This window comes from Pseudorasbora parva, chromosome 22, assembly GCF_024679245.1.
Source record: "Pseudorasbora parva isolate DD20220531a chromosome 22, ASM2467924v1, whole genome shotgun sequence".
In the NCBI taxonomy this organism is placed as follows: Eukaryota; Metazoa; Chordata; class Actinopteri; order Cypriniformes; family Gobionidae; genus Pseudorasbora; species Pseudorasbora parva.
In genome coordinates, this window is record NC_090193.1 from 38,372,325 (window position 1) to 38,380,980 (window position 8,656).

General features: G+C 34.9%; 1 protein-coding gene across 1 annotated transcript in view; it reads right to left on the reverse strand.

The window, feature by feature from the left end:
• gnb4b (guanine nucleotide binding protein (G protein), beta polypeptide 4b) overlaps positions 1–7,941 on the reverse strand; it is a 54,921-nt gene extending 46,980 nt beyond the window's left edge. Inside the window, exon 1 of the mRNA XM_067431757.1 lies at positions 7,751–7,941. The gene's annotated coding sequence lies outside the window, so the exon portion shown is untranslated. The remainder of the gene's footprint in view (positions 1–7,750) is intronic.
• Positions 7,942–8,656: the final 715 nt, after the last annotated feature.

The window sequence follows — 8,656 nt, forward strand, 5'->3', positions numbered from 1 at the left end:
CACCAGTAGCCTAAAAGGCATTTTTGACGAGCTGAGGCAGGCTGATTCTGCTCGCGGCTCTCGCAAACGGAGCTAAACAAATAAAATGCACATGCAGGTTGTCTTATAGCCTACCTTACACCTACGCAAATGAATATAAATCCCATCTTCAATTCCCGGGGTATATGCTCATTTAACGGAGTTTACAGCAACGGAAGCAAAAGATTAAGATGCATTTTATTCAGCAGCTTATTTCAGATTCAAATACCACATAAGAGAGCGCGACGCACTGGTAAGATAATAATTTCATTCATCTCATTCATTTTTATTGAAGATGATGGTGTTTTTGACTATCTTAGACTTATTTTAAGTTTCATTTACGGCCATTTGCGTTGGCTTGCATTAGTCATTTGCGGCGATGCGTGTTGCAGCACCATCATATCTATCTGACTACAACATATAGCCCATAACACATTGTGACACATAATGGCATTTTCATGTTTGAAAGTCTGTAGGTTAACATAAATGCAGATAGGCCTAATTGTAATAATAAAAAACAACATAGCCTAATTATCGATTTTGAAATATTAAACCAGTCAATACAGAACAAATTATTCTTTTGCCGTCAATACCATGGATATGGCATGGGCCGGCTACTGCCGAAGTTGTCTTTGCTGTATCAATAGGCAATATATTTATATTTAACATGAAGTATAGGGCTTCCCTGTACATTAATAGCACCAGACGCCCCGCGGATGACACGCAACAGAAACGCCACGCTCACACCACGCTTGCAGTGTGTCTCCGCGCTGAAGAAACGCAAGCTGCTGCTGCTGGCGCGGACTCTGAACCTATGCTCTGAACACTGTGCGAGCCATCTTAACAGTTGCGTTAGCTATTATGGTCTCGTGTTGTTTCCACCAGCGCAGAACTCATTGTTCCTTTTATTTGATAAAATAAATATAAAACGAAGGAAAAGCCTATAAAAAGGCCCGAAGCCCGGCCCGCGTTTTAGGTATGACGTGAAAATTGGCCCGAAGCCCGGCCCGAGGGGCGTAAAAAAGTCGGGGCCCGTCGGGCTCGGGCATAAATGGGCTTTACTTTACACCGCTAGATGGGGGAAAATATCACACAGTGTAGCTTTAATGTAATAATGTCTTAATATAATAATGTTTTTTAGCTCATGCAAGAATTTTTCGCGCCTCATGCAATCATTTGAACGTCCGTGTTTACTACAGTATGTGCATCGTGTTAAATATATATTCATCATATAAAGCCATTGTGTCGCTTCAGAAGACTAAAGAAGATTTGGATTAGACACTCGATTAGTTATTTTTACATGCCTTTGTGATATTCTTTGCATCTTTTAGGTTTGAGAGGAATGGACTTTAAAAATGGAGGGACAGAAATCCCTCAGGTTTCATAAAGAATATCTCCATTTGTATTTGGAAGTTTAATATATTTAAAAAAAACGACATGATGGTGAGTACATGATGAGAGTTTACATTTGTGGTAGCCTACATGTGTTAATTTGTGTTTGGGTGAATTATACCTTATGAATAAGCCTATTACAGCATGTTGAGCCTTAGATAAAACAACTCTATATCGCGAATCATATCGTTTCCATAAACGATACATACGTCATATTTTTATATCGCGATATATCGTCACACCCCTAAAAACGAGTCAACATGGTTCATTTACATATCCTGTTTACACCTGTTCACTTCATGCGTTTTTACCGATCAGATTGCTCTCGGATTCATCCGAACGATTCCATTTACACTTGGTCACATAAATGTCAAAACAGATATAAATCCGGTCTTTAATTCCCACGTTCACATCACCAAAAAACAACAGATTATTGATCATCAGCTAATTTCAAAATCAAAGACTGCAATAGGACTGGTAAGATCATTTAGTTTCTTAACTTTCAATGCAGATGATTGTGTGTTGAGCATCTATGACTTTCTTTCGGTTTTATTTGCAAATTTATTTTATTTGCATTTATTTAAAATGTCATTTAGCCTATAACTCAATCTCTCACGTTTATTTTTTTAGCATTGTTGGGAGGAGTAAAATGTACATGTGTGGTTTCAACAACCAGATGCATTTAGACTGTTTTGACTGGAATGCGACCCAGACCATCTCCTGAAGTGGTTTGTTTGAACGATCAGAAATCCTGGTCTTTTCAGGATCGATAGCCATCCCATCAGAGAAAACACATGAAGAGACCAGGTGTAAACTGGCCCATCCTAACAACACTAAGACAGTTGAAAATCAGCCAAGGAGCACATTTCTGCCTGTTTTAGAGTAAAGTACGGCATTGTGTAGGCCAGGGCTGTGCGATATTAAAGAAAAAACGATATGCAATATTTTGTTAAATAATACGATATTCAATATGCGACACGATATTGCTATTAGTGTGTAAAATCAATTTGAATGATATAAAAACAAATATTTAAAAACTGAGAATGAAACTATTTGTTTCTCACATTCTTTCTGGGAAAAAGCATCGCTACAACTTCTGAAAGTGTTTTATTTATGTCACAAATCGTTACGGTGCGTGTGTCAGACAGTGTGAGACTGCAAGTTATTGTTTTTCGCAAATTATTGAGTTTAATAACTCTTTTTAATGTCAAGCAAGTCCCATAAGTAACAGTCGTGTGCCCAGTCTATTATCTATGCGTCAATCTAAAACGTACACTTTTAACAATGTTAAAGTACTTTCACAATGTAAAATCATTCAGATATTGCGTGCTGTTGCGATATGCATATTGCGATATGTACATTTGCGATATTTCGGTAATTTCGATATATTGCAAAGCCCTAGACAGCCGTATAATATATTTCCTAAATACAATTTTTTTTAATATGCCGATAAAATATTACAATAGTAAAATGTATTTTTTGTTTAATATCTCTAAATAATAATAATAATAAAATGTATAGAAATCCCAAAGAAAAGAGTTAAATTATGCAGCACAGCAAACCTACGTATTGAATTTTATTTTTAAAGGGATAGTTCACCCAAAAATGACAATGCTGTCTTCATTTATTCACATGTATGAATTTCTTTCTTCTGCTGGACATGAAAGATGATATTTTGAAGAATATGTGGATTGACGAACCAAACAGTTGTGGGGCACCATCGACATCCATAGTCTATGGAATATTTTTTGTCAAAAACATTTTTTCCCTATACTATGGAAGTCAATGTTTGGTTACATATATTCTTCAAAATATCATCTTGAATGTTCATCAGAAGAAAGAAATTCATACAGGTGAATAAATCATGACAATTTTTATTTTTGGGCGAACCGTTCCTTTAAATCACAAATCATCCAAAAAATTGCAATTACTTTTTTTTCCACCCTACTTCAGACACGATGATGGTGTTAACCAAACTATACTGCGCTGTCTGTTACGGACTCAGCTCTAATGAAAGTTTCATTGACGTGTGGACCATAACCAGGTGATGCCCGTCAGGAAGGTGCCAGGATGTGTCAGATATGCTTGGCACGCTCTCAGTGGGCACCGATTTATCATGCTGGTTTTTTGCTCCATTAATGATGACAAAATACACGGCTGAGCCCCATAACCGAGCCCTGCTGGACTGGATCCCACAGGGGATATGGGAATATTCACCCTACTTTTACATTCAAACATAAATCAATCAATTTGCAAGCCAAGGTTTGGGGAAAAAGCACCCTGATCATCTAACTTCTATTAGACCAAACATAAATAAATATTTTTAAAACAACCAAAACATTTAAGCTGCATGTCATGTTAACATGAACTGACATAAGACATGTGAATGTGTTGTTAAATTATTAATTTCAAGTAAATATTTGAGCTCAAAAGGGATTTGATTGACAAAAGATTCCGGTCTTAGGCCAATCTAGTTATGCGTTTAGTGTCTGTCCACAAAATCACTACAATCAGCTTTGAGAAAACATTCATTAAACAGCTTTTTCACAATGATTCAGTAATTTCAACTGAAGTATCTGAGATACGCATGACAAGCTGTGTGCTTTTATTTAATACCCCCATAAATACAAATCAATTCCAGGAAGCAAATATTAGAACATAATATTAACTACATTCCACACATTCACAAAATTATTTTTTGTTACAGGTGAACATCTTCATGTACCTAATAAATACTAAAATCTGACATTATTCAGTTTGACAATAATGTTGGCTAGACCATAAAAACTGTAAATAATAATAATAAATATTAAAATAAATGAGTAAAGCAATACATTTGATTAAATAGATAATTTGATTTAAATGATCAGTTATTAATCTATTAAAAAAAAAAATCATAAATAAAAAAGTCACATGTCTGCTACACCACAAACTGTAAATAATAATAATAAATATTAAAATAAATGAGTAAAGCAATACATTTGATTAAATAGATAATTTGATTTGATTGATTGAATTTAATTGATAATTTGAATACAAATCCAGTGTTCTGTATTTTCCGTACGTGAGTATTTGTTGTAGCTGGCTATAAAAAAATAAATTAAAAAAAACAGTTGTGTACTGTGCTAATTAATTGAGATTTCTTCCAGCTCTTACAGGTTGTTGGCTTTGTTTGTTTCGTTGCTTCTATTGCTCTACCCTTTTTTTGTAAGTCGCTTTGGATAAAAGCGTCTGCTAAATGATTAAATGTAAATGTAAATGATTTAAATGATCAGTTATTAATCTATTAAAAAAAAAATCATAAAAAAAGTCACATGTCTGCTACACCACAAACTGTTAATAATAATAATAAATATTAAAATAAATGAGTAAAGCAATACATTTGATTAAATAAATAATTTGATTTAAATTTTTAGTTGTTAATCTATTAAATATCTCCTCACATCAGGATGATCATATTTGGGGGTCCGTGGCATCTAAAGGATGGAAAACCCTGTGCTAGACCATTTCTAAACCCTTAAAATAAATTCATCAAATTACACAATAACCCACAAAATTAAAGGGTTAGTTCAGCCAAAAATGAAATGTGTCATTAACTCCTCCCCCTTATGTCGTTCCACACCCGTAAGACCTCCGTTCATCTTCACACACAGTTTAAGATATTTTATATTTAGTCTGAGAGCGTATGCAAGTGTATGCACACTATACTGTCCATGTCTACAGCGAATCGATCAATGATTCTGATCGCATGCCAAACTGCTGAATCACGTGACATTGGCGATCCGAATCATTGATCGATTCGCTGATTCATAACCGTTTGAATCTTTATTTGAGGTTTGAACACAAACACGGAAGAGAAGCCAATGCTGAATAAAGCCGTAGTTTTTGTTATTTTTGGACCCAAATGTATTTTGGATGCTTCAAGAGACTCTAATTAACCCACTGATGTCTCATATGGACTACTGTGATGATGTTTTTAAACGGTGTGTGAAGATGAACGGAGGTCTTACGGGTGTGGAACGACATTAAGGTGAGGAGTTAATGACAGCAATTTAATTTTTGGTTGAACTAACCCTTTAAAGCTCACACATGACTGTCCCATAACTGTATAGAATAAAACGACAAATGAAGCCAGTAAATACCCAAATTATTCATACTGGTAGAGTTTAACCTCCTGGGTGCCACTCAGTGACGTAGCACCAAATTTTGGGCCCTGGGTACAAACCATCTTGCTGGGCCCCCGTACCATGTATGTGTATGTATAGAAAACGGACTTCCCTGCCTCGGGCCCTGGTTACTCTTTATCCCTTTATCCCCTCAGTCCCACGCCCCTGGTGCCACTCTCCTCCTCATACGAGGACATTATATTTGGGTGAATTTCTCTCACACCATACATGCCACAGTTTTAAGTCTGGATGTCCTGTAAAGAGCACACTCAGGGCGTTTCACAGACACCATTTGTTTTGAGATTTCACCATGACAATTTTTTCTTTCTTTCTAAAAATCACTGAATTATCAAATTTAGCACTCTTATGGAAAATTATAATATTTTGCAATTATAATTTACTAATATATCATTAATCAACATCTCAGAAAAATGTTATAGGGTTTAATCAAAATATGATGATTTCACACGTCCACTGTAGAAACAGCACCCGGGATTTAAATCATGTTTATTTTGGGAGACCCAACAAGTGAATAGGAAAAGAAATTACATATCAGTGTTCCTATAAAATATTATATATAATGAAAATATTGCCAAGCCAACTATTATTCCCTTTATTACACTTCTTTTTTCATTACATGTTGCTCCAAGAACACGTATGCAAATTAGATACAGTATGTCGTAGATGCATTGTATACAATGGGAAAACGCTTGGCCATTTACATAGTGCATAAAGTAAAATGGTATATCAATTCATTCTGTTATATCTTTCATAACACTTTTGAGAATCATCTTTTATTTAAAAATCCTGAAAATTGATTGATTAATTAGTTTTTGCCTACACTGTAAAAAAGTGTTGGTTTTTGTTGATTTAACTTATAAAAGTAAGTAACCTGGTTGCCTTAATTTTGAGTTTATTGAAATTAAAAATTTGAGTTAATACAATGAAGGAAATTTGTTTAATAAATAGAAACTCAAAATATTAATGTATCTGAACCACATTAAAAAAATTTATAAACATGAAAACAGCACTATTTGGCATGTTTCACTGCGTCATCAGAAATAAAACACACGTACCCAATACGCTTACAAAATCTTTAAAATAATATTTTTATTAAGGTTGTCGAATCTCAAAAAAAATTCATTGTATTAACTCAAAATTTGAATTTCAATGAACTCAAAATTAAGGCAACCAGGTAACTTTTTTCTAAATATTTTTTTACAGTGTATACATGTCATTTTTATTTTTGTATTTTTTTAAACAACCGACTCCTGGTGTCCACGTACGAGGACAAAACATATGAATAAAATATAATTTTTCAACATCAAAAAAAAAATCCATTTATTTCTTATGCTCTAAATAATGTAATGACATGAAAAAAAAATACTAAATTAAAAAATAATGTTGTTTTCCTGGGTCTTATGAGGTTAAAATAAACTCATCGAATTACACAATAACCCACAATATTAAAGCTCACACATGACTGTCCGATAACTGTATAGAGTAAAAAGGCAAATGTAAATATTAAAATTACTCGTGCTGCCAGGAGATAAGAAAAAAAAAGACTTGACTCAAAACAGATTTCACCAAAGGTAAAGTGAAAGTAAAACTATCAGCTTCTACTCAAACAATCTCAGCGTCCTTCAAATACATCAGATTGAAATTCTGAACATGAAAATGGCATTTGGTGAACATTTATTCCATTTAACCAAGCTGGAAGATACGAGCACTGAGGAAAATTAATTTGAACCAAGCCTTTAATAACAACCAAGCCTTTTATTCAGTCCATGGTGTCTGTAATCAAGGACACAATAATAATGCCATGCCAGCTGAGGTTTGAACCTAGCCTTCCCCTCATCACCTCAGATATTTGACCACTACACTGTCCATTAGGATGATTAACTCCTGCCAGGAAACACTTCACAGATTATAACGGTTGTGTGTATCGGGCCTCCTGTTGCTTCTGCTTTAAACAGAACAACCAGCAGATATTAATAATTCAACTAATTAGCTACTAAGTCAAGATTCAACCCATCACTGATCACCACAAAACAGTCCACACAAGTTAATCGGTGTGTTTAAATCACTCAGCAGAACATTTTACGAGCATTTTACAAGCAGGAAATAGACGAGAAAAGAGAAACACAGCATACGATTGTTTTTCCCCCCCTCACCTGATCAGGCTGGTTTGGGCAAATTCAGCTCCTTTCAGATCACTCGCATGTTGATAAGCGCACAAATAAAATTCAAAGCTGCTCAATTAATTTGAACTCAATTTTAAACACATTTAAAGGGCCACGCAGCCCTCACGCGAGCTGAGAGTCAATTTTCACCAGCAATCTCGTCACCACACCCATAAGGGAACCGGGAACATGGCAACAGACGCGGTGGAGGGGTGGACCGACCCACACCGCTCATCTACAAAAGCCTAAAATCGCTGTTTAAGCACATACATGTGATTTATATTAGCTAGATAGATATTAAACTGCAATACACATCCAAACACTGTTTTAGTGTGAGCTCTGTCAGTATTGTTGGTGTTTGTACGGTTGTGTTCACCCACAGGTGAATGGCTCAGTCCGTCCGCTGCCTCAACAAAGCGCCTGTAGGAGAAACAGGAAACGTATCCGCTACGTGTTTGCGTCTCGCAGGGAAACTTGCGACATTGTTTCTGTCGTAGTAAAAGTTACATTTAAACTTTATAATGGTCGGAAACCTTTATACGATGGTCTGATTTATAATTACATTGTCATCATTCTGCGACTTCACTGCGATGTACTGTAACAGTATAATGTAGATAGATAGATAGATAGATAGATAGATAGATAGATAGATAGATAGATAGATAGATAGATAGATAGATAGATAGATAGATAGATAGATAGATAGATAGATAGATAGATAGATGGTTAATTAGATGGATGGATGAATAGATGGATAGATAGATAGATAGATAGATAGATAGATAGATAGATAGATAGATAGATAGATAGATAGATAGATAGATAGATAGATAGATAGATAGATGGAAGAATAAATGGATAGACCGAATGATAGAATGATAGATCAATGGATAGAAC